Below are 23,359 nucleotides of genomic sequence, written 5' to 3' on the forward strand. Positions count from 1 at the left end.
GAGTCAGAACAACTGCGGCTGATGTGAGGCATTGCATGTCTATCAAAGCATTTCAAAACCATTAAACTGTTCACTGGATGAGCGTGTTACACATACCAAAATCATCTCAATATGCTGTTATGCAAATTTTCCCAGAGGTGGCGTATAATTAAGGGAGTAGATATGATTTAATTAAGACCACTATAATTACTCGTGCAAGACATCCCATGTGAGAATATGACCCATTTCATAAAGGGGAAAGGGGGTAGTCATGTAGAGGAAAGGCTTATTTATGTATCAATTCATTTATGCAGTCCAAGACCATATATATCTCTAACATAAGAGTAATTTGTTCATGAATTGAACTACACTGGTCACATTGTAAAGTATATGGTTTTTGCATGCAGCATGCGTGAACGACTCAATAGAATGATGTTTTTTCCATCATTGTTTCATGGCACAGTCTTTTTTTTTTTACTTTCATCATCACACTTAAATACAGACTGCTGACTCAAATTTACAACTCAGGGGGGCACTGCTGCTAAAAAGTGATACAGGAAACAAACTGTATGTCAGTGGTGTTTCTTCAACATATTTGCAAAACAATTATTGTAGGTCTACTTATAAAGGATGAGAGCATAATTTGTTTTGAAGTGTTATTTCATTCTAATGCTTAAAGCAGACTTAAACCGTATTGGATGCTGGCTTAATGCCCTCAGAGATAGAGCAACACTTCAGAAAGTGACGAGTGCTGAAATAGGCTACTTCAGAAGATGTCCATTCCTATTGTAGGCTGAAAGTTGGAAAACTTTTCTGAAAACCAAGCTGACTTTAGGCTTAGATTGGAGCTGAAAAATCCTTAAGCTTTTCAAAAGTGCCAGTAATTGCTGCCTCAGAGCAGCAATATCCCGCAAAGAGCTGGAATCCCGCTGGAGGACTTGCCCACAAAGAGCTTTCTGTCAGATACAGAGTAATTAAGGATAAACTGCAGTTTTCTGGGCTTACCACATAACGTAACACATAAAAAAAGCTACATAAACAGTATGAGACAGCAATGCTTCTCAGCGATTTTCAGTGATTGCTAGTTGAACTATGGATTATGGCTTTCTAAAAGAGGTTTCTGCTACCTTTCTTCCCACCCAGTCACAGATAACGGCCACACATTTGGAACGGCCACAAAACTTCACATTTTGCGATAGTTATTTTAATTTTTTTCAGTTATTTTTTTTTTTTTCAGTTACAAGTAGACTGCAGATTGACATGTTTATGACTAAGACAATATTTTGATTGACATGTAATCTCTAATATGTTAACTATAAGAATAATGAGAGTGATTGTCCTGTTAAAAAAGCAAAATGGTTTGAGGCTGGTCTAGCTGGAGGACCAGTATATAAAAATTGTTTACTATCAAAAAATAGTTGACTAAGCCTCCAAAAACACAACATACTGTGCAATCTAGTTTTTGTTTTGTTTTGTGAAATTCTACTTTTTAAATGTAATTAATTTGGATCACAGACAGAACACAAAACAGACAGCAGCACCAAAGGAAAGACAAACTGGATCTTATATCTTCAGATGATAACTGTCACATCCTTATTATTATGTTTGATTACTTACACCTGTGTCTCATTATCTTGTTAATGCCTGCTATCTTAGGTTACGTTTACACGACAACGATATGCTTAAAACAGGGAAGTTTTTCCTTTGAGTTTTCCTCGTACAGACGACACCACTGTCAAAATGATCCCCATTCACAGGGATCTGCGAAAACGACTAAAAACCCTGTATTCTGCTGCCAGGCCATTAGATGGCGATGAAACACTATAGACTGAACACTTCAGAGTTTCGCGTTTTTGTTGTTTACACGGAAACTTTTGAAACTACACTTTGTAACCCGTTTTCAAAACTTTGCGTTTTCAGGCACCCAAAACGCTGTTGTCGTGTAAACGAACGGCCAAAACGCTGTTGTCGTGTAAACGAACGGCCAAAACGCATAAAAAGTTTTACGTTTTTAGTTGAAACCGGTGTTGTGTAAACAGCCCCTAAGCCCTGTATTTTTACTCATTTTTTGCGAAGTCTTGTAAGTGTCACACTGCATTTCTGAGCGCCCTCCCTCTGGCTACCCGTGTTTTGGGATTGCCCGAAACCACGGCCTGGTTTCCCGAATTTGCCTGTTTTCTGCCCTGTTGACTTTTTGGATTATCTGCCCTGTGTTTGGACCTATTGCCTGTTTTATGGATTATGATTGGATTGCTCTAATAAAGCTGCATTGGGATCGTGTCAGAGCAGTTTGTGACAACAACTATCTCAACAACAACACAAAACTTTTTTTGGTTTTGGACCAGCATTGTGATCCTGTAACAATGCTGTAGAAACATTTGCTGTGACAGTTCTGGCTGTATTACAACCTAGAATTAGGCTTAATTCTTTATAAAGCCTAGTTTAATGATAGTTGTAGAATAGAGAGAAAATATTTAAACTGAACACATAGGGCTGTTGCAGATGGTTCTGATAAAGAGGACAATACGGGAAAACGCCTTGTTGTGCCAATATCCACAAGAATACTCTGGACACGATGCTATGCAACTCAGATTCATTTGTCCTAACACAGTCTGGTTTTTAACCCACTTCAAACAGAGAATTGAGCACGTATGGACTAAAGCTCACATGCGATGAAACAGCTGACTGATGCAAACATCAATAGAACGCAACACATTCTCACCCCCAAATCGTCACTTTTTCGTCACTTTCAACCATGCTTCAATATCCGACGCACAAAGCACCCTTTAGCGTCCATATGTGACGCTTCGGTTATGGGTAGGTTTAGGTATGTGGTAGGGTTATGCGTCTCATATGGACGCTAAAGGGTGCTTTGTGCGTCGGATATTGAAGCATGGTTGAAAGTGACGAAAAAGTGACGATTTGGGTATGAGAACGGGCTTTTTACTCGTTCAGAGCAGGACTTGTTTATCTGACCTCTTAAAAGAGTTTTGGTGTATTTTATCCCCCAGACATGACAGCTACAAGCTGTCTCTCCCACCCTGAATTGATCAACATGACTATGCTTGAGTGCTTCACATTTCAGCATACAGTATAGCAAACGTATCTTTGAGGACCAAATGGACTTTAATATTTAATTATAGGCACAAATGACTTTGAAGACTAATTTATTTCTGCTCTTGCATTACATTAGGAACTCTCTAAACGATTTCCCAGGTGTTTTTAGGATGCCAAGCGATACTTAAAACTTTAAATAACTTGCAGTAAAAAAACAACCAAACTGATGTACAAAACCAGGCATCGCTATGCTTTGCTTTATTTTATCTACAGATGTCCATTCCTGTGAGATCCAGAACACAACCCATGGGATAATGTCTGACCTTTAAAATTTGAGGAGGGGAGACGGGAGACCAAGATCATTATCGTCCCTCAAAGAGTCACCTTTTTTCCTTGGTTACCCGCAGTGTAGCACTGACCACAATTGCTGATGGTCGACCACCAGCTTCTCCTAGTTTTGTCTCAGATGTGATTGCTATTATCTCCCCCTCTATGACCTTTCAAAAGCTGTAATCTTCAACAAACACTCGCTCAACTACTACCATAAATCCCATGTCATATCCAAACTAAAGTTTCAAAGCTAACAGATAAATGGACAAATGTATGTGGCTGCCCTCTTCTAATGAACAAGTTTGGCTATTCCAGTCATTTCAGAGAAGACAACACAGCATGCAATACTATATCAAAAGAAGAACTGTAGTAAAAGTTTGTAAAGTACTCTCACAAATTTTAACTAAGGATTATAGTTTCGGGTAACACTTTAGAGTAGGGTCCAATTCTCACTATTAACAAGTTGCTTATTAGTATGCATGTTAGGATATTGGCTGTTTATTAATACTTATAAAGCACATATTAATACCTTATTTTGCATACTCAATACCTAAAATTAGCATCTACCATACTAACCATTAATAAGCAGTAATTAGAAGTTTGAGTCAAAAGTCAGTTATTAGTTAATTATGATAATTGTACCCTAATCTAAAGTGTGACCTATAGTTTTGTAATGAAATTAAATATTCAGTAAGAACATGTGTATGGTGTACAGGTGTTCATATAAGCCGCTTTTCCACTGTCGGCCCAAATGGTTCTTAGGCCCTGTTTACTCCTGGTATTAAGTTGCATTTTGGTTGATCGGACTAGTGGACAATGCTAAATACAGGTGTAAACGGGGTCTAAAACGTTTTGAGTTTGTCCACTTTCGACCACTTCCAGAGGTAGTCGAAAATGCATTCAACCAGATTGCTTTCGTAGTGTAGACGCTCATGAGGTCGAATGTGTTCGAACAGCCACAAAAGACAGCCTAATCTCCACCTACTGACTGCGTTAACATTATGGGAAGTGCTCTAGCCAGACAGGGTTTAAACTTTGTCGGCTGGAGACCCAAGTTTGGTTTGAAGATGAAAAATGTACTAAGCACAATGTTCGCTCACCATTCTAATACGCACACACCGTGTTCGGCGTGATATTGCGGCTGTCAGAGCAGAAATGAAAGCTGATGCTCTCTATGTGAGTTTTTCCATTGTCTATGGGTGCGTTCATGTAAATTGCAGGAGCTCATTTCGTCCATTAGACTGAAAGATCTGAAAAAGCCCATACATTTAACCGCCTATAGCCCCTACCTTCGAAGAAATCAGGAAGAAGTGGTTGGAAGCAGACAAAAGAGACGGATTAAAACACCTGGTTTAAACAGGAATGTGTCTCCCTCTTCTACTTGTGATCCGATCGACCAAACGGATTTAAATACCAGGTGTAAACAGGGCCTTAGAATGGTAGGGAAGGGTTTCAGTTGTATTTCAACTTGAGCCTGGTACAGCACGGCACGATTACAAACTGTTCTCGGCCCGGAATACTCTGCACTTTTTTTTCCAGGAACTTACAAAACCACAGAGAAAATGTTCAAAGATGACAGAAAGCCATCTCACACTCATAGATCTTCCTTATGTGATTTCTAAACCACTCTACCAGCTTGAATGTAAAAAGATCATAGAGTATGACAAAAATGTCTCTGAAGGCTTCAGGTAGTAAGCTGAGATGGTCTGACGGAATCCATGTATTATCCCAGGATTATGCATTTAGATCTGTCATTAAAGGACTGAGATGTAAAAAATCTCAGTCGACAGAGTTCTTCACATCCATTTGGACTAGTAGTTAGTTTGCTTGGAAGACTTTAGACTTTGATCAAAAGTGCATAACTTAACATTTTAAGAATATCACAAGGCATTCATTTAACGAAATAAGATCATTAATAAATAATAATAATAATGATAATACATAACACATAGCTAGAAATATGAGATATGCTTACAAATGTCAATAAACTTAATTCATATGATCATGCAGTTTTTGAAAATCTACAAATGCATTTTGTTTGCGCTCATTAAAACCAGTCTAACCATATACTAGATTTGATATGGCTTTAAAACGCATGCAGATAACAAACTTTCATGATGATGAAGAACTGCAATGTTACATGAGTGTTTCAATTTACATTAAATAATGATCATGGGGCCTCATTTATAAAACTTTGCGTAGGATTTGCGTCAGAAGTGGCGTACGGATGAAACATAGGACGTGCGTACGCACAGAAATATTCGGATTTATAAAACCGTGCGCACGCACATCCTACGCAGTTTTCCCTTAATAAATCACAATCAATTCTAAATGTAGCGCAGCTTTTGCGGCTTCATGTCACGCACATTGTTGCCCATAAATAGTCCTTGAAACGCAAACGCCCACAAGTTAATATTCATGGATTGCGAAATCATGGCAAACACAGAGAGGAAAACCAAGAAACGTAACTTCACTCAATGAGAAGCAGAAATTATCGTTGGCGAGGTGGAAAAGAGGAGTAAAATGTTGTTTGGAGAGCACAGTGTGGGCATTACTAATGCCAAAATGGCACTTGAGTGGCAAAAGGTTGCAGACGCCGTTAATGCTGCAGCCTCACCACCTCGGACCGTGGCCGAAATAAAAAAGAAATGGTCGGACATTTTATTACCATCCATTTGATTGCATCTGACAAGCTACAGATGTGTAATGAGGATGAATTGCATAACATGCCAATATTATTGCAGAACATATTTCACTTTTCTTTTTGCAAATATTTGTTAATTTGCATTTCTGTTGTAATCTTCGTTTGATTTTGTTTGTTTTACACTGCAGATCGATCAAACGGTTGTTCGTGTAGGCTGTTAATTGTAAGACTTGCTTTGTGAAGTCTTCATTTTATTTATGAGAGCAGTATTGCCATTTCTTTTACACAACGGTCTACAGTTTCACACACTTTCACGTGTTTCTTCCATCTGCCGATGGTGTCGCCATTTCTCATTTCACCCGTTTTTGTGCGTACGCCTGGGTCAGAGTTTGCGTGAAGGACCACACATTTTCCCGTCAAGTTTGCTTTTTATAAATACCAATTATTGCGTAGAGAGCGGCGTACGCTTTCTTTTGTGCGTATGCAACATTTATAAATGAGGTCCCAGGTAATTAATTTTAATAAGTGAATTAGTAAACATTAAAAAGCACATTGTTATTTCTATAGCTATGTGAATATTTATATTAACTAATATGCTATATTAACTAATGTTATATTAAATAATGATGTTTGTTTATGATTTGTTTAATGAAAGTTATTATAAAGTTTTGCCTAATATTTAAATAAATATTCTACATTATTTACACATAAGAACAAAGTAGGGCAAACTCACTAATCACCTTCAATCCGGTTTAACCAATAATAAATGCACTGAAACTGTACTGTGCTGTATTTAAGTCAATGTCTTTCTTTTTTTTGTTAAAACGAGTTTCTTTTTTAGTATGCATCCTTCACAGCGTAGCAAAACTGACAAGACCAGGAATCCTGGTGCAAATAAACAGTAAGTGCAATTAGTTCTTAGTCAATTCCCCCCAGGGTATTTCAGGCATCTCTATATATAGATTGGCCATTTCAGTCTGCTCGAGGAACTGAAAAAACTGTGTATGAGATGGTCTAGAGCGAGTGCTGATCCAGACAGCTGGAGGAGTTCATCTGACGGAGCACAGATCAAAGGCTCTGGATGAACTGACTCCAGATCAGTGGGCATGCTGTAGTGAATCTAAAAAAAATACTGTCATCCTTTATGCATGCAGGGAAAACACTAGCTCAGGTTGAATGAGGAAACCTTGGCCTGCTGTCTGGACCAAGAACTCCTAATGTTCCAAGGTAAAGCGATCTGTTAGCACTCCCATTCATTTCAAAGACAGTTGCTCAGCTGGTGCATACAGCCCCAGATGTGTGTGTGTGTGTGTGTGTGTATATATATATATATATATATATATATATATATATAAGAATACAATATCAACTATTTCTGATAGCACCTAATGGAGGAAAATGCTTTTTGCATCCAGATGGCGTAGTTGCAACATACCAGCAGGTATTAACCATCCAAACCTTGACATCCACATATGTCTAACCATATCTCTCTTCTTTTTTTTTTGTGTGTACTACCTCTCCCAACAGCCAGACATATAACAATTAATGTGTCATGTGATTGTAGGGTAGCGTGAACCTGTAATGTTATTTTCCATCCGACCACTACACTGTTAGACTTTTCAAGGGTTTTTTACAGTAACTTACTGGCAACACTGTCTCCGTTGCTGTAAACCGGTTGAGAGGGACAAAGAGAGAGACCGAACACACTGAATTGTTATTATTGTCATTCTAGGTTTCTGTGGATGCTTATTTCTTAATAAATTACTCTTAACTGCACATTGTCACAGTATTATTTTGTCACATTATAAGAGTAACATTTAATTTAATTTAAAATAATTACCAGCACTGCATAAAACAAGTAAAATGTATTTAAAATATCAAGTGGTTTTACTTAATTATATTAATTATATCAGATTTGTAAGTAAAAATTACTCAATATAATTTAACAGGCCAAGTTATATGTACTTATTCACTTTGTGAATTTTACTCGGCTTAGCTAAGTAGATTTACTTAATTTCCATCAATGTGAAATTTACTTGAAAAAAATTCGTGCAAAAACTTGCCTTATAAAAATTGAGTAAATTCTACTTATTGTTTTTCTCAGTGTACTCCTCCATCTTTTCTACAGCATAGGAGTAAAAGTCATCATCAAAATAATCTTTAAAAAGCCAACACAATGTTTTTGTCCACCTTTGCGAATAAATGAACTTCTCCAAAGATTGGTTCCTGTTCAGAACTTGATTGACAACATCAGAATGTTCCCTGGTCTGTGTGCGTGTCCACAAACACAGATGTACTCAGTCCTTCAGAGGAGATCCCGGTTCCAACTGTATATGAGAGAGAGAGAGAGAGAGAGAGAGAGAGAGAGAGAGAGAGAGAGAATATTAGTGTCACATTATTTTTAGTTTTCACCATTATTCACCTTTTTTGTTAATTTGTATTATTATTTTCACAAAAACTTAAGAATATATATTTGTAAACAGCTTTTGTCAGTAATTAGCATACAAAAGAACTAAATTAAATTATGCCAGATTAAATTTGAATACTTACAAATCTTAAATTCTGTCCAAAAATGCTGAGATCCATAGAAAGAAAGACTGAAATAGATGATTTTAGCCCATTTCAGCTTGTCTGCAGTGGAGGGGTTCCTGTTTGAGACAAATACACAGAAAGACACATGCAAGAAATCACTGTGTGATGATCGTTCTCCTTCCTACAGTAGTTAACCCACCTGTGCGCTGATATTAGGAGCTTCCTGGTCAGGTGGGGCTGCAAAGGTAGAGTCTTCTGCCTAATAAAATATCAAAATAATGCAAAAATATAAACTTAATTTGTTTAGAACGCTAGATTTGGTGTGAATGAATTAGTGAGAGTTTTACTGCAGTGCTTACCTGGATACATTTAATCTGGCGAGACTGAACAAAGACAATGGCCCATCTTCTGATTGGTTCATTTGCTGTGTAATAAATATAAAGTTAGACATGTCACATGATGCAAAGGTCACTTATTGGATATAAAGTTAGCCAATTTTATAGAGATTTTATAAGATATTGTAAGCCACCTAGTCTGCACCAGTGTCTCCAAAGCAATTTTCACATATTGCTAATCATTTCAGCAAACTTATCTCAAAATATATCACAAATGGCCTAACGTTACCTCCGGAATCTTGCTAGAAGTCACTGGCGCGAATTGGCGCTTTGTTGCAGTTGCCTTTAAACACATGTAAAAATGGAAGTAAATATTAAATTAAAAAAAAAAAAAAAAAAAAACTATAATATGTTATAGTTTGCAAACTAATGCTAAAACTATAAAGGTTCTCATCAGTAGGCCAACATTATCTACAACCAAAACAGAATTTCACATTAGTTTATTCACATTTATTGTTAATGTAAACGCGTTGCTCGTTGGCACATTTTAACTCGACAATTCAATAATCTAACAAAGTGTGTAAAATGAAACGTTAGCTCAGTTTACCGTGGTAAAGTTCGTTACCGCCATGGTGACGACGTTAGGCTAACGTTAACATAGGTTAAACTGGGCACAATCCTGTCAACACACACAGAAGGTTTTTTTTTTTTTTTTTTTTTTTTACCTTTGTTGCTGATCTCTCTCTCGGTGAAGTGAATTCCGTCTCTTCCCCGGGCCAGACACGAACGGCGCGATCCAACAAAAGACAGACCCCACTGATATTACACTGGATGCTCTGGCGCGACAGTCGACACGACTCACGACAAATCCCAGACAGTGTAGTGATGCGCCGCGGCCGTTATATTTCTGACGTACGGTACTCCGAGTCCAAGCGCTCGCGCTATTTCTGACAAGGGACACACAGGTTTGAATTTTGTATTAAAGGTCCGGTCGCTTCAATGTGTCCAATATAGACAGCCTCTGGGTATTATAGCGTTGTAGACACGCGGTGTAAGGCAAAAATTAGGAAATAAAAAGCACGATGGAATGGTGCCAGCCAGAGAGGCCGTTACGTCAAATACAGTAGTATACAGCAAATTTAAAAAATACAGTAAGTCTCTGTATGTCGTGGTGTTAGACAAATACAGTAGTATACAGCAAATTTAAAAAATACAGTAAGTCTCTGTATGTGGTGTTAGACGTCACAGAAAATTCCCATGATGCAATGGGAATCACAGTTATTTACTGTAAAGAGAAATAGCAGTATAATACTGGGGGATTTAAAGTAAATAACTGTAGAAATTACAGAAAAGTCTAACAGTGTAGGACTCATGCTCAATCACTATATTTTGGCACAACTGACACTAAGGACTGTTGTACATGAAAAAGTAAGCTATAATTTTAGATGTAAATGCAGTGGAAACAACAGATCTTATCACTTGTGAACCAAATAAACTTTGATGCGACTGTGTGGAGGTGGCATGCATTTAAGGTGTGAATCTTCCTTTCTTTTTGCAACCAAGGAAATGTCAAAATAAGGGAATAAACATTATCTAAATCTATGCTAATGCCATGTTTCATGTTGTTTTGAATGCAGAATATAAATCCTCCAGATCTGGCTTCTTGCCATCTGTGGCCTTTTGGAGCTTATTGTTGAATAGTGTGAAATTATTTGCTTGTTATACTCTACATGAATAATTCATACACCAGTTACATGTTTTGAAGGCTTGGTTAATATTAAACTTGTTATGGTCATAATAAAGTTCAGATTCAACCCTCCTTGTTAACAGAGTATTTTAAACAGTATCTCAAGAGTCATTATTTGTAAAAATCAATGTGAGATCTCTGATCACTGACCACTTTCCTTTAAAAGCCATGAAAAGGACTGTAGACATTTCATGCTTCAAAATATTGCCAATAAATAATGGAAAAGTTTCACCTCAACATGCCAACATTTGTATAGCAAACACAAAAAAGCATTGTTAGACCCCTAAATGTATTTACATTACAACAATGATTGAATCTAGTTTCAGAAATGTACCTGCTCAATAAGTGAACTTTATTTGCGATCAGATATATTATTAGCAAATTTATTATAAAGCTGCGCTTCAATTTTGCTCTAATGGTTACGTGAGATGGAAGATAACTACATATGTCCTATAATATTCAACATTTAACCATCTCTACTAAATGGAATCAGTATATTTCAGTCTTTGACAAGAACTAATGGGCTCATATCCTCTAAACTGCTGTACTCATCTTTGAGATGTAAGCTGTATACCAATGAGCTGCAAATCTAATAAAAATTCATAACGACTTCTCATTAGGTGGTCATGTGAGAAGCTTCAACAGGGTAGATGCCACCGGACCTCCTCTAAGTGTTTGATGCTTTAAAGAGTAAAAGTGTTGTAGTGTTTCTATCCCATAGAGAGCACAAAAAATAAAACCTTCCAATTAACCCAAGACAAACCATGTATATTTATACTGTATATAATTATGTATACTGTGTGTGTGTGTGTGTGTGTGTGTGTGTGTGTGTGTGTGTGTGTGTGTGTGTGTGTGTGTGTGTGAGAGTGTGAGAGAAAGAGAGTGTGTGTCTGTTTGTGTGTGTGATTGCATCCCCTTCAGCCATAACTGTATTCACAATACAGCACACCTCGAGAACCTTATTGCTTTTATAAAACAGTTACCATACAAGACAAATACAATACATTAAAGTCTAAATATATGTATTAATTTGTTACTTTTTTTAAGTAAAATCCATCAATTCCATCCTTCCTCCAAAAAAACAACAGCAGTAAGAATTCAAGAAAAATATTCTTATTAAAGCTACTAAAGTTAATTCAATCAAGAGCAGTGAGTGATTTTCTGTTTTCCTTTTGTTGTTTGATTCATATTAACAGCATATATAGAAGGTACTGTATAATGCTGCTTTCACTTTAAAGGCCCGTACACACCGGGACGAATATCGGCGCGTGTTATTCGCCAGCGTTTTTCAACACGTTTTTTGTGTTCACACCCAAGCGATTTTCGCTGACGATGAGCCGAGTGAACATGCAAATTCATTCCCTGACAGTAGATGGCGCTTAATGTAAAACAGAAATACAATACCACTCCATAACAGTATATACTCTGCAGTACCACTCCATAACAGTTCTCTTTTATTAAGATTTTTGTAGTCGCTGTCACGTTTGTCATATAGTTCTTTTTGTTCCGACACCAACGAGACCAGCAGCTCTACATTCATCTTGCCTTGCATCTTCCTCGTCTTATTTCTTTTGCTGGCAGTGTCTGTCTATGGGCAGTGGCCCTGTCCCAAATGGCGCACTTCATGCGGACTTTCGGTCTCGTGGACTTGAATTGCGCGTGCTCGCCGAGTCTAGGAGTCCGTAGGCCGTCCTATTCAGCATTTTACCGCTCTGAAGTGTGCTCAGCAGTGTGCTCAACAGCGCCCCCTTTGTACCCTTGAAGCGGTCTTCCACGAAGCCCGCATAGAAGCAGGCTCCATGCACTTTAACTACCCAGGAATCCTTGCGAAAGGCCAATCAGACAACAGATGGGAGGAGATTTCACTCACGGATAATTGTTGACATGGCTGAGAAGAAAATATTAAGGTTTTTATGACCTAAATGTACATTTTACCAGTTGTTACCTACAGTTTATACAAACATTATGGTCATCGAGCAGTGGTTGATGTCTCAAACATAATAATAGCGCGTTTAATAATACGATCGCATTATGATTCATTAAATAAATAGAACCGAATGGCAGGGCTTTACTGAGTCATATGTAAACATAGTATGAATATTGAAACCTGTAAATTGAAAAAATTATGTTTAAATTATGTTTTAAAATTGTAATCTTAGTTCAAATGGAACATTATGTATTATTATGTACAACTGTATACATCATTTAAATAAGCATGATATATCTATTGTCTAATGCCCAGGTGATATGCACAATATCAAAATATAGAACTGTAAAATTAGGCTGTGTAGTGGACATGCAGATGAGACGTCGGAGCGCAAAAATGTGATTTCTCCTTTCCAACAACAACCAGACCGTTATTTCCGGCGTGCCGATCGAGTCTGTCCCAAAAATACCTCTCAATACGCCCTCGTGGACTCGCGCCAAGGGCCCTATAGGTCTGCACTACATGACGTCACCAAAGTGTGGACTCTGAGGAAGTCCACAAGTCCGGAGTGAGCCATTTGGGACAGGGCCAGTGTAGACGCTACTTGGTGTATATCTTCTTCGCCGTTACGTATGTGTGCTCGGCAAGACCGTTTTGTGTTTGAGCGCCCCCAAGTTGTGTTTTACTGTAACTTCAGAAGCTCCAGACACGTGAGCAAAAGCGGCAATCTCATTGGCCAGATAGTTTTTGACGCGGCGCGCCAAACCAAAAAAACGAACCCGAGGCGTTTTTAAAAAAATTACGCTTTTACGCGTGGCGTTTTTCGCGTCGGTGTGCTCACTCACATTGGCGCCCCAGTCGTTAAACGTCGGCGAATATCGCGCGCGAAATTCGTCCCGGTGTGAACAGGCCTTAATACACAGATCTAATATACGCATGCGATTTCTTTACTTGCTTGTTTACGTTCACAGATATAACCGATTGCTTTTATGTGAACTTTGTTTGACATAACCTTGTGTGTATTTGACAGATTGAGCACAATAAGACGTGAAAGAGAACTTTTAATACTCACAGGACGCACCATCTGATATTTTCAAGCTTTCTGTGCATGTGCTTCGGATGTGTGCGCTCAGAAAACCACATATCAGAAGTTTAGACTGATACGGCTGTACAACACATGCAGATATAAAATATAAAAGGCTCCTCCCTCTTCTGGAAAGCGGGGTGTGGAGCGAGGCTCTTTGCATTTAAGGACAGCATGTTTTTCCTTACACAAAAAAATGAGTTTACAACATAAAGTTTACAACATGGTATAATAAATTATCTGTGGGGTATTTTGAGCTGAAACTTCATGAACACATTCTGGGGACAACTGAGACTTATATTAAATTATATTGATTATATATGTTACTAAGGATGTTGCACAGTGCATGTAGAACTTAGATTTGTAAATAAGTGAGTTTTTGATTTGTTGATTTATCTGAGATTTGCATTTGCTCTCCATATTTGAACTTCTGATATTTACAGAGCCTCACCAAGCTGCTGTCAGTGATTTCCACCTGCTCAGCTCTGCTTCAGGCCACATAAAAGAGAATATGAGATCACTGAGGCTTTTCTTCCATTATTTGAACCCTGCTCATTCTATTATTACATCTGAAGTTTATAAACTATTAACGTTCAGCTTATTGAATAATGCATTAAAAATGGGAAGAACAGCTCTATCATAAGAATAGATAGGCTGCGCATCATGACTAATGCAGTACATATGTGTTTTCTGCAGACTCATCTGCAAACAGAGAGGATGATGTCAGCTCCAGCCTTGTTACAACAGAGGTGCTCAGCATCCTGTGTGAACGTTATTGTCTTATCTCCAATTAAATAGATCTAGTAGTTAAAAAAAAAGTAACTACATATATATTTTCGGAAAGTGTATATCCGTGGCAATTACGTAAATAGGTAGGTGTGTGCTGAGGCCTTCATTCACGCTGAAATCTTTTCCAGTTCATTTCTCCTCATGAGTCTGTCGAGGTCAGACGTCCGTGATTAAAAACATGAACACATGAGAGCCGCTTTATAGTAGAAAATAAAGTGGTACTTCTGATGGGAGAATGGGAGACGAACTTCATGTAGTGAAAACATTTGGTACTGCGCCCAAACAAATTTTTTATTTTAAAAGCTTCTTTTTTTTTAGATATCAAGCTTACATTTGCAACAACTGACTGCAACTTTGGCTTTGATTTTCTTGCAGTTTTAAAGTAAAAGGTGTTTTTGAAAATATATATTTCATTTAAAAATGTAAAATATTTCTTTTGCATTTTTCATAACATTACTTTTTTTAAGTTCACTTTTTAACTTTCTCGACTTTTTATCACTTCAGCAATAATTTGCCAAGTGTCGTCTTTGAAAAGAGATTAAACTTAAAGGGATAGTTCACTTTGAAATTAAATTTTGGTATGTTTTAGCTTACCTCAAGGGCATCCAAGATGTAGGTGTCTTTTTTTCCGCAGTAGTTTCAATTTTGATATTTTTAGGTCAAACCGTTCTTGTCTGTCAGTCATATAATGCAGGTCGATGGTCACCACCTCAAAGAGCATGCACAGAGTCCAAATTAAAACAATTCCCCGTCGTCCAAATTAAACAATTCCCCATCGTAAGTACACATTGATGGCCTAAGACACGAAACGAGCGGTTTGTGTGAGAAAACGAACAGTAAATATAGTTTTTACCTCTTGTACACAGCCACGTCGAAGTGATCTGATCTGACGTGTACGCAGACTGGTGCATAGATATATACACACTAGATGTCACCTTGTGTACGGCAGTTTATTGGAACGAATGTCTTTAAGGCGACATCTAGTGTATATATCTATGCACCAGTCTGCGTACACGTCAGATCAGATCACTTCGACATGGCTGTGTATAAGAGGTAAAAACGATATAAATACTGTTCGTTTTCTCACACAAACCGCTCGTTTCGTGTCTTAGGCCATCAATGTGTACTTACGATGGGGAATTGTTTAATTTGGACGATGGGGAATTGTTTTAATTTGGACTCTGTGCATGCTCTTTGAGGTGGTGACCATAGACCTGCATTATATGACTGACAGACAAGAACGGTTTGACCTAAAAATATCAAAATTGAAACTACTGCGGAAAAAAAGACACCTACATCTTGGATACCCTTGAGGTAAGCTAAAACATACCAAAAATTAATTTCAAAGTGAACTATCCCTTTAAGCACAGTCTCTAAAGCATTCAAGATTTACATTTAAGTTGGAAATTTAATTTTCAGGTCTATGCTCAAAAAGTGAATAAATGGATTATAAATACAGCGTAAATATAATTTAGTACCATAAAATCCCCTAAAAATACAAAATATAAAAATTATTGAACTAAAATATAGTACATTAATTTTATTGAAATATATATATTTTTTACATTTTTCATTTGTCAGTCAGACACGCATAGAGCACCAAAGGCTTAATACATTAAACCTGCTTGATTTTAAGCAATCTATTGTGTAAATTGCTATAAATAAACTTGACGTGACTTTACTAGAGTGCCGAATTGCAGAGCCCGCGCAAACATATCCACGTTGCTATGGTCAGATACTTGATCAGATGATTAATCAGATGATGAAAAATGCTTGCTGTTTTCTAAATTTTGTAGTGTGTTTTGTAGTGTTTATTTTGTTGTTTAGAGGAAAGTAAGCAGCACATATTACATATTCATCCTAACGCCGCTCTCAGCAGTGTGGTCGGCATGAGATGTTCGCTAACAGTATATTGCTGCTCACATATTTCAAACTAAATACTTACCCCTATAAGCGAAAATCGTATATCGCGTCAAGCCTCAGCCCTCAGGCTGAAGGAAATGCTAATTCACACCTGTACAGTAGAGGGCGCAGCTCAAACCTTTCAGCTCTGCTGCCATTCAGGATTGCAGAAGAATAGTATGCAGGAGAAGAAAGATCAAGGGTGCGTCTCAATCAGCTCCCTAGCTCGTGAATCAGTACAGTATATTGTGCACACGAATTCGGGCACTGGTAAGGACAGTAAAGGACTCTATATTTCCGGCGACTTGACAACATCCTCATTGTACATCATCACTACTGGTATTTGGACAACAGCAAAGCTGATATCTTAATGTTATTTAAAGTACATTATGATAAATACTTTGCTTGTTACATATATGGTATGTGTAACATTTCAGCCGTAAATAAATTATACATGTTAGCTATAGATTATGTTCATTACCTGCCTAGCGATGAATGTTTATGCTGAAATGTAATAAAATAATGGTTTGTATTTTAAAAAACTTCTATCGCGTGTCAGATGTGTAGTGAGTTGGCTCACGTGATTTAAGTTTCACCCTTCAGAACTTCCGTTAAGGGAACATAGTGAGCATCGATGCTCCCTCATTTTCACGGTGCATTTAGTGACCTTATTATTTAACATTTAATTATTGAAGGTTTGAGTAATGTTCTGAGCTTGCCTTTCACTGCTTTTATTTAAGGATTTTTAAGAAGTCTGAGATGAGTAAATGCAAATGTTTACACAGCGCACACACGCCTCTGCGCTTACTCTCAATTTCTCTCAACATTGGGACAGGATACACAGGAAAACAACGTAACTTGCATTACTTATTTGAAAAAGTAACTCAGATATTTTGTTGTAAATTTAAAAGTAATGGGTTGTATACATCTCAAATAAAAAAAATTTTTTCCTGTCTCCATTTGACATTACATCTTTCCCCGGATTCACAGGCAAGGCTTAAACCTAGCCCCAGACTAAAATGCATGTTTGAGCTAATTTAACTGAAAGCAACTTGCACTGACATATATTAAAATATATCACTGCCATTGTTTTTTCTCAAGATGCACACCAGTACAAAAAAGATTTCTAAGGCACATTTGAAAAAGCTACTTAAATGTCCTAATTGAACTAAGGTCTTATCCTGGCTTAGTTGAAGCCCTCTCTGTGAAACCGGCCCTAGTGCACAAGCCTGGAGCAAGAGTTTCTGATATACTACTAAGTGCAGAGCTTGCAACTAACATTCAGATGAATGGGAAGGCTGAATGAAAAGCTCTCTCCAGGTATGCTAGACCTCCTTGGTTGCAATAAGTATCAATGGGATTTACGAGATTTGAGGGATAAAGAAAGATAAAAAAAAAAAGCAAGTTTGTGGACCTAATGCAGCAGCTGCATCCAAGCAAATCATCTGGATAAACAGAAGACTGCTGCTGAGCTGCCATTGATTTCTAAATTGTGATCCATTGATTCCATGTGCTCTCACTCGGGAAGTGAGATATAGAGACATGGCAGAATTTATAACAATAAATCACGTTTCCTTTATTTAATCAAGTGCGTTTAGCATTATGGGTATTTGAATGATAGGCCTCTCAGTGTACAACACCCTACAGGCAGCTTGGATTGACAATGTAATGCTATACATAAATTCTGCAGACTCTAATAGTCAGTCTGATCTCCAGCAGCTTATAAATATATAGGAATCTAATCAGTGAACATTTAGTATCACAGGAGAAAATCAACTGTTTGAATCATATCGACTGCTTGAATCAAAGCGCTTTCATTGAATTTATTCTGTAATTCCTCTATCATTACTTAGCAACAGGGCTGTACCACTGCTAAATTTATATCCCATTGGCAAAACAATTGCACATTTTAGCTTTTTTTGTGAACTTGAAGCCTGAATTTAATATAACGAAAGAGAAAGACTAGCCGTCATGAAATAATAAACAGAGAACTAGATTCAGGGATGAAATAGATTGAGACTATTCATGATGAGCCAGTTGGCTGTCAAAACCAAAATGTATATGCAGTGTAAATACACAAATTAATTAAATTAAATTTATTACAAAAATAAAATAAATGTAAGTTCCACTATTGTCAGGCCAGTCTTTTTCCATCAGTGATAACACAGGTCACAACTTTTTTTCAAGCAACTCACTATGCTACACTTCTCCTACTGTACTGTCTGCCCCTGAGTCTTCTCACAAACTAGAAGCAAAATAAGCAGAAGAATGGTGTAATGTGATACCAGACTCAGACACAGAGAGTTTAGTGAACTGGACAGGCATTTTATTGCACAGTTAGACAAGGAGAGTAAAGTAAGTAAATGCAGATTTAGAGACTTTTGCAGGTAATGGCAGAAGAATAATGGGTTCTTTTCTCAAGTAACCAGGTTACTTGAGAAAGCACGGGAATGAATATACTGATTGCAGAGCACACACTTCCCTGAATGGAGATCAGTGGATTCCAGGAGTGGAGAAAGGTAAGTAGAGCTGGTAATTATGGAGTGGGTTTAAAGGAGACACTGGAGCGAAGGAGAGTCAAACTCTTCCAAGTATTGAGTCTTCATCCACATGGGAGACCAGACTATGAGGGAGTGAGAAGTGTGTGCTCTTATAGTGCTCTTGATGAGAATACTAACAGGTGCCAGGTGCAGGTGATCAGTAACCACTGTGATGGGATGTGTGAGTGTGAAGGAACAAACATGCAGACTAATGGCGCTTTTCCACTGCATGGTTCGGCTCGGTAAGGTTCGACTCGGCGTGGAACGGTTCGGCTCGCTTCGCTTTTCCACTGCATGGTACGACTCAACTCGGTACGGCACGGTTCGGTTCGCTTTAGCTCGGTTGCTTTTCCACTGCAGTTAGTACCGCTTCAAAGTGGGTGGGACTAATCATTATAGTTGCCACCTCTACTGCCATGACATCATTGTAAACGCAAATTTTTCATTCTGTGTTGACCCATCCAGCTCTCACTGGATCCGCTCCTCGGCAACCAACGAGAGGAACGTCTGCACCTCGTCCACTGACCACGATTCAGCCATTTCATTTTTTTTGTTGAAGCTTTTTACTTATTTTTTCAAGCAAATACTTTAAAAACAGGTGCTACAGCGTTGGCTGTTGTCTACTGGCTATTTAAATCTAGCGGGTTTAGTTTCTCGTGTCGCAAATACAATGATGCTGGTAGTGATGATTCTGTCTGACCAATCAGTGAGCTGCAGTGTTTTCACGTCACATTTTAGTATCGGTACGGTACGCTTGGAACCTCAACAGAGGTGGTACCATTTAAAGCGAGCCATACCGTACTGTACCGTACCATGCAGTGGAAATGCGCCATAAGTGAGCCGTACCGAACCGTACCATGCAGTGGAAAAGCGCCAAAGCATGCCGTACTGAACCGAGCCGTACCGTACCATGCAGTGGAAAAGCGCCAAAAGAAACAGTGAGCTTTGGATGCTAAAAATGCACAGTACCGGACAAGTTAATCAAGTAAAATTATTAAATAAACACAATCCATCCCTGCTAGATAACTCATATTCTGGAGGACTACACAACTGAAGTCTCAGTAATTTCTTAAATGCCCACTGAAGTGCCTTGAGACGCGCAGCATTGTATGATGCATTGACGTTATTTCCACTGAAACAGGAAGCTAAGGCGGAACATAATGAATGGCTCCTCCGCCTTTTCAAATAGCCAATAGCGTTTAGTTTACCTCACAGACTGCGAGTTTACCTCACAGACTGCGAGTTGTACTTGACAGCACCATGGAAACGAATCCAAGTGCTGATACGTTGGATTCAATAGTAACGTTAGATATGTGAATAAATTCTAGCCATTTCATTCTGAAAACGGAATAAAACTCGAGCGTTTGAGCAACCGAACACACGTCCAACCCATATTCCCATATCCGGTTCGTGAACGATTCGTTCTTTTGAACCGGTTCTTTTTTTGTGAACCAGTCAAACCAGTTCACCAAATCGAACTGAATCGTTCAAAACAGAGTCAGCGCTGATCCAGTTTTCTAAGGTTACTCGCTTTCGAATGTGCCTGACAGTCAATCCGACTCTAAATAAACAATATCCTGGAGTATATGTTACTTCAGTAACCCCGACAGTTAACTGATGAGCACGAACAGCTGACACTGAGCATGCGTTTACTGCCGAACGTACAGTCAGGTACAGCCTTGGTCGCTTTGGCCAGGTGGTATTTATAGCATAGCGGGCGGGTCACTTTAGATTCTAGAGAGCATTTCATTGGACAGAAGATGTGATGAGAAGTCCGCGGTGACGTCATAAAAATCTGTGATCCATTTTAGCGGAAGTGAGAGACTGAAAGTTTTGAATGCTTATGTCTCTTAAATGTGAATTTTGTCATTGTTTTGGAACACACCAGCTTATTAATACCATTAAGGCTAACATGTTCATCCTAAGAGCTATAAAAAAACGTATTTTTCTTATTTCAGGGGGCCTTAAAGGTGATTCTAAAGGTGAACTTTTTTACCACCAAAACTTTTTATACTGTTGATTTTAATTTATTTACTGTTTTCAAGTGTGCTGCCTTTCCAGTGTGAAAAATAGCTATTTAAGACATATCAAGTGTAAATGAAAATCAGTATATATATGATAATACAGCAGGCAACAGACTATTGCATTGTCCTCACCCATTGTAAGCAACAATGAACTTACAATTTAATGGCATTCAACTTGTGATAAAATACTCTAAAAGTCTAAATCTCTTTCAAGAACAACTGATCTGCTGTAACCTGCAATTTCACTGTAGGAGGAAACATGATGCATTGTGTTTAACTGATTTTAAATGTCTCTACCAATGTTAAAAACAAACCTACAATCTTGCTAATTATTATTTGTGCATGCAGCGAGGTGCTCAACTACAGAAACTGCAGAAATATATATTTACATCTTAGCTGATATAGGAAGATTTCAAGCAGTTCAAACTGAAGATACAGTGATGATATACAGTACAGTTAGCACTAGACACACGTCTGGAGAAAGTGAAAGTCAGGTGCAGTGATTGAAGGAAGGGACGTTTGGAGGAGAATGCGTATCTGTGTGTAGAAGACAGAAACAGTGGGCTACATCCTACACCATCTGTTTCCTCTCCCTCTATCCGTCCTCAAAGGGACGTGTTTAGGAGCGTGTGCGTGTGCGTGTTTTAATGCACCCACACAGGTGAGAGAGATGCGATTGTAGAGCTTTAAAACAGAGATATCAGCCAGTGCTGGATGTTTAGGGTGCAGATGTACATCAGGACCCAGGACAACAATCAATGCACACCTTTATTTAGATTATAAAATAAAAACACTTGCGGTCACATCTATACTGTTCTCCCAAGATTTTTACCATAACAACTTTTTAAAATTTGTTTGATGGTATAAATTAATGTGTTTTGGTTGATTCAGTGATACTAAATATTTTTGACTTCAATAAAAGTTAACACAGAGGTTACCAATTTTTATTTCCAGTTTAGTTTTGCACCATGACATTGCAGATCAGAGGCACATGTTTGCTATTACAGGTCAAGATAGCCCATCATTTTGCAGTATAGGCTAATGGTTAAAAAAAACTAAAACACTATCTATGAATAAATTACAGAACTCACTTTAACTTTAAATAACCTCGTAGTGTCTAAAAAGAAAGTCCTGTGTTTGAAAATAAGTAAGTGCATGAACGCAGTATTGCTGCTAAATGAAAAAAGAAGAAGAAAACAAAGTATAATTTTGTAAACTATTATTATGAGCTGCAGGTTCAAATCACTGAGCTCTTTGTGACTAACTCCCTCATGTAAATCTAACAGGTCAGGGGCAGGTGACTAAAGCGTTATTATTAGGTTGTAAGCACATCTTGTTATTTTTCTTATTTCATTGTTTCATAGCAATTAACACACAGGATGATTTAAAATCCTGCGTTTTTAAAATTGTATATCTTCTAGGGGTGAGAAAAATTCTTAGGATGGGGTCAGAACAAATCCATTGAGTCTTAAGATGGAGTCAACTTTTTGCTTATTTTTTGGTAACCAGACAGTTGACGGCACCCATTGACTTCCTTAGTATTTTTTTCCTACTATGGATGTCAGTAGTACTTATACTATGGCTTGTGTCAAAATGATTTACGACTTTGACCTTTGACCTTTTGGCAGGTTGAACTTCCGGTGACCTTTATGATTGACGGGTTGAACTTCCGGAATGCGGTCATGGGATTAACCTATTGACCCTGCTAGCCTATCGATCATGGGTTTTGACAGTTGCTTTTGCCCCGGTGACCTATGTAGGACTAAATCATAATTTTGACGGTTAGTTTTTGACCTTATTAACCTTTTTAGCCCTAAATCATAGTTTTGCCGGTTGTTTGAACTTTGTCCCAGTTATGTGTGTGCGTGTGTGGTTATATGGCTTGTGCCTGTGCCTGCAGTTATTTCATATATGTGACATTCAGTTATTTCACATTTATATATAAAACATTCTATAATTTATATAACCTAAAACAATTAAAGGTTGAAAAAACATTTAGTTATTTCACATTCATATGTAAAACATCCTATCCTTTATATAATTTATATAATATAAATTATCATGCTAAAGTTCTTTTTAAAAGTGTATAATATATCATCTAAAGCAATTTAACTAAGGTTGAAAACATTCTGCTCTTTTTTAAAATTATATAATGAAATACTTATAAAATCTACATAATGTTGCATATCACACTAGCAATAGTTTGAAAAAACATGCTGTTCTTTTAAAAGCTTACTAAAACCAATTGGTTTAGATGAATAAAATCATCTTACCTTATTTTAGAAAGTTGAAGTATACCATTGATGTCCACAAAAATGCAATGTATGAATGGATTCAAAATTGTTTTACACAACTGAATTCACATAGTCATTCCTGAATGACCTCACACTGTCTCAAAACATAAGGAGCGCGCGCGTGTCTGTGTGTCTATGCGCGCGTCCTCTTCCTGCGAGCTCTGACCCCCCTCCT

General features: G+C 37.7%; 2 long non-coding RNA genes across 2 annotated transcripts in view; both read right to left on the reverse strand.

The window, feature by feature from the left end:
• LOC309504679 overlaps window positions 1-23,359 on the reverse strand; it is a 360,274-nt gene that overhangs the window by 16,550 nt on the left and 320,365 nt on the right. The gene's annotated exons all lie outside the window — the stretch shown is intronic.
• Window positions 8,901-10,224, reverse strand: LOC309505353. The gene is made up of 3 exons (XR_014208398.1): window positions 9,603-10,224; window positions 9,167-9,220; window positions 8,901-8,966 (listed from the first exon to the last, which is right to left on the reverse strand). It is a non-coding gene; the product is annotated as an uncharacterized lncRNA (long non-coding RNA).

Source organism: Leuciscus leuciscus (assembly GCF_965113295.1).
Source record: "Leuciscus leuciscus genome assembly, chromosome: 8".
Classification (NCBI taxonomy): Eukaryota; Metazoa; Chordata; class Actinopteri; order Cypriniformes; family Leuciscidae; genus Leuciscus; species Leuciscus leuciscus.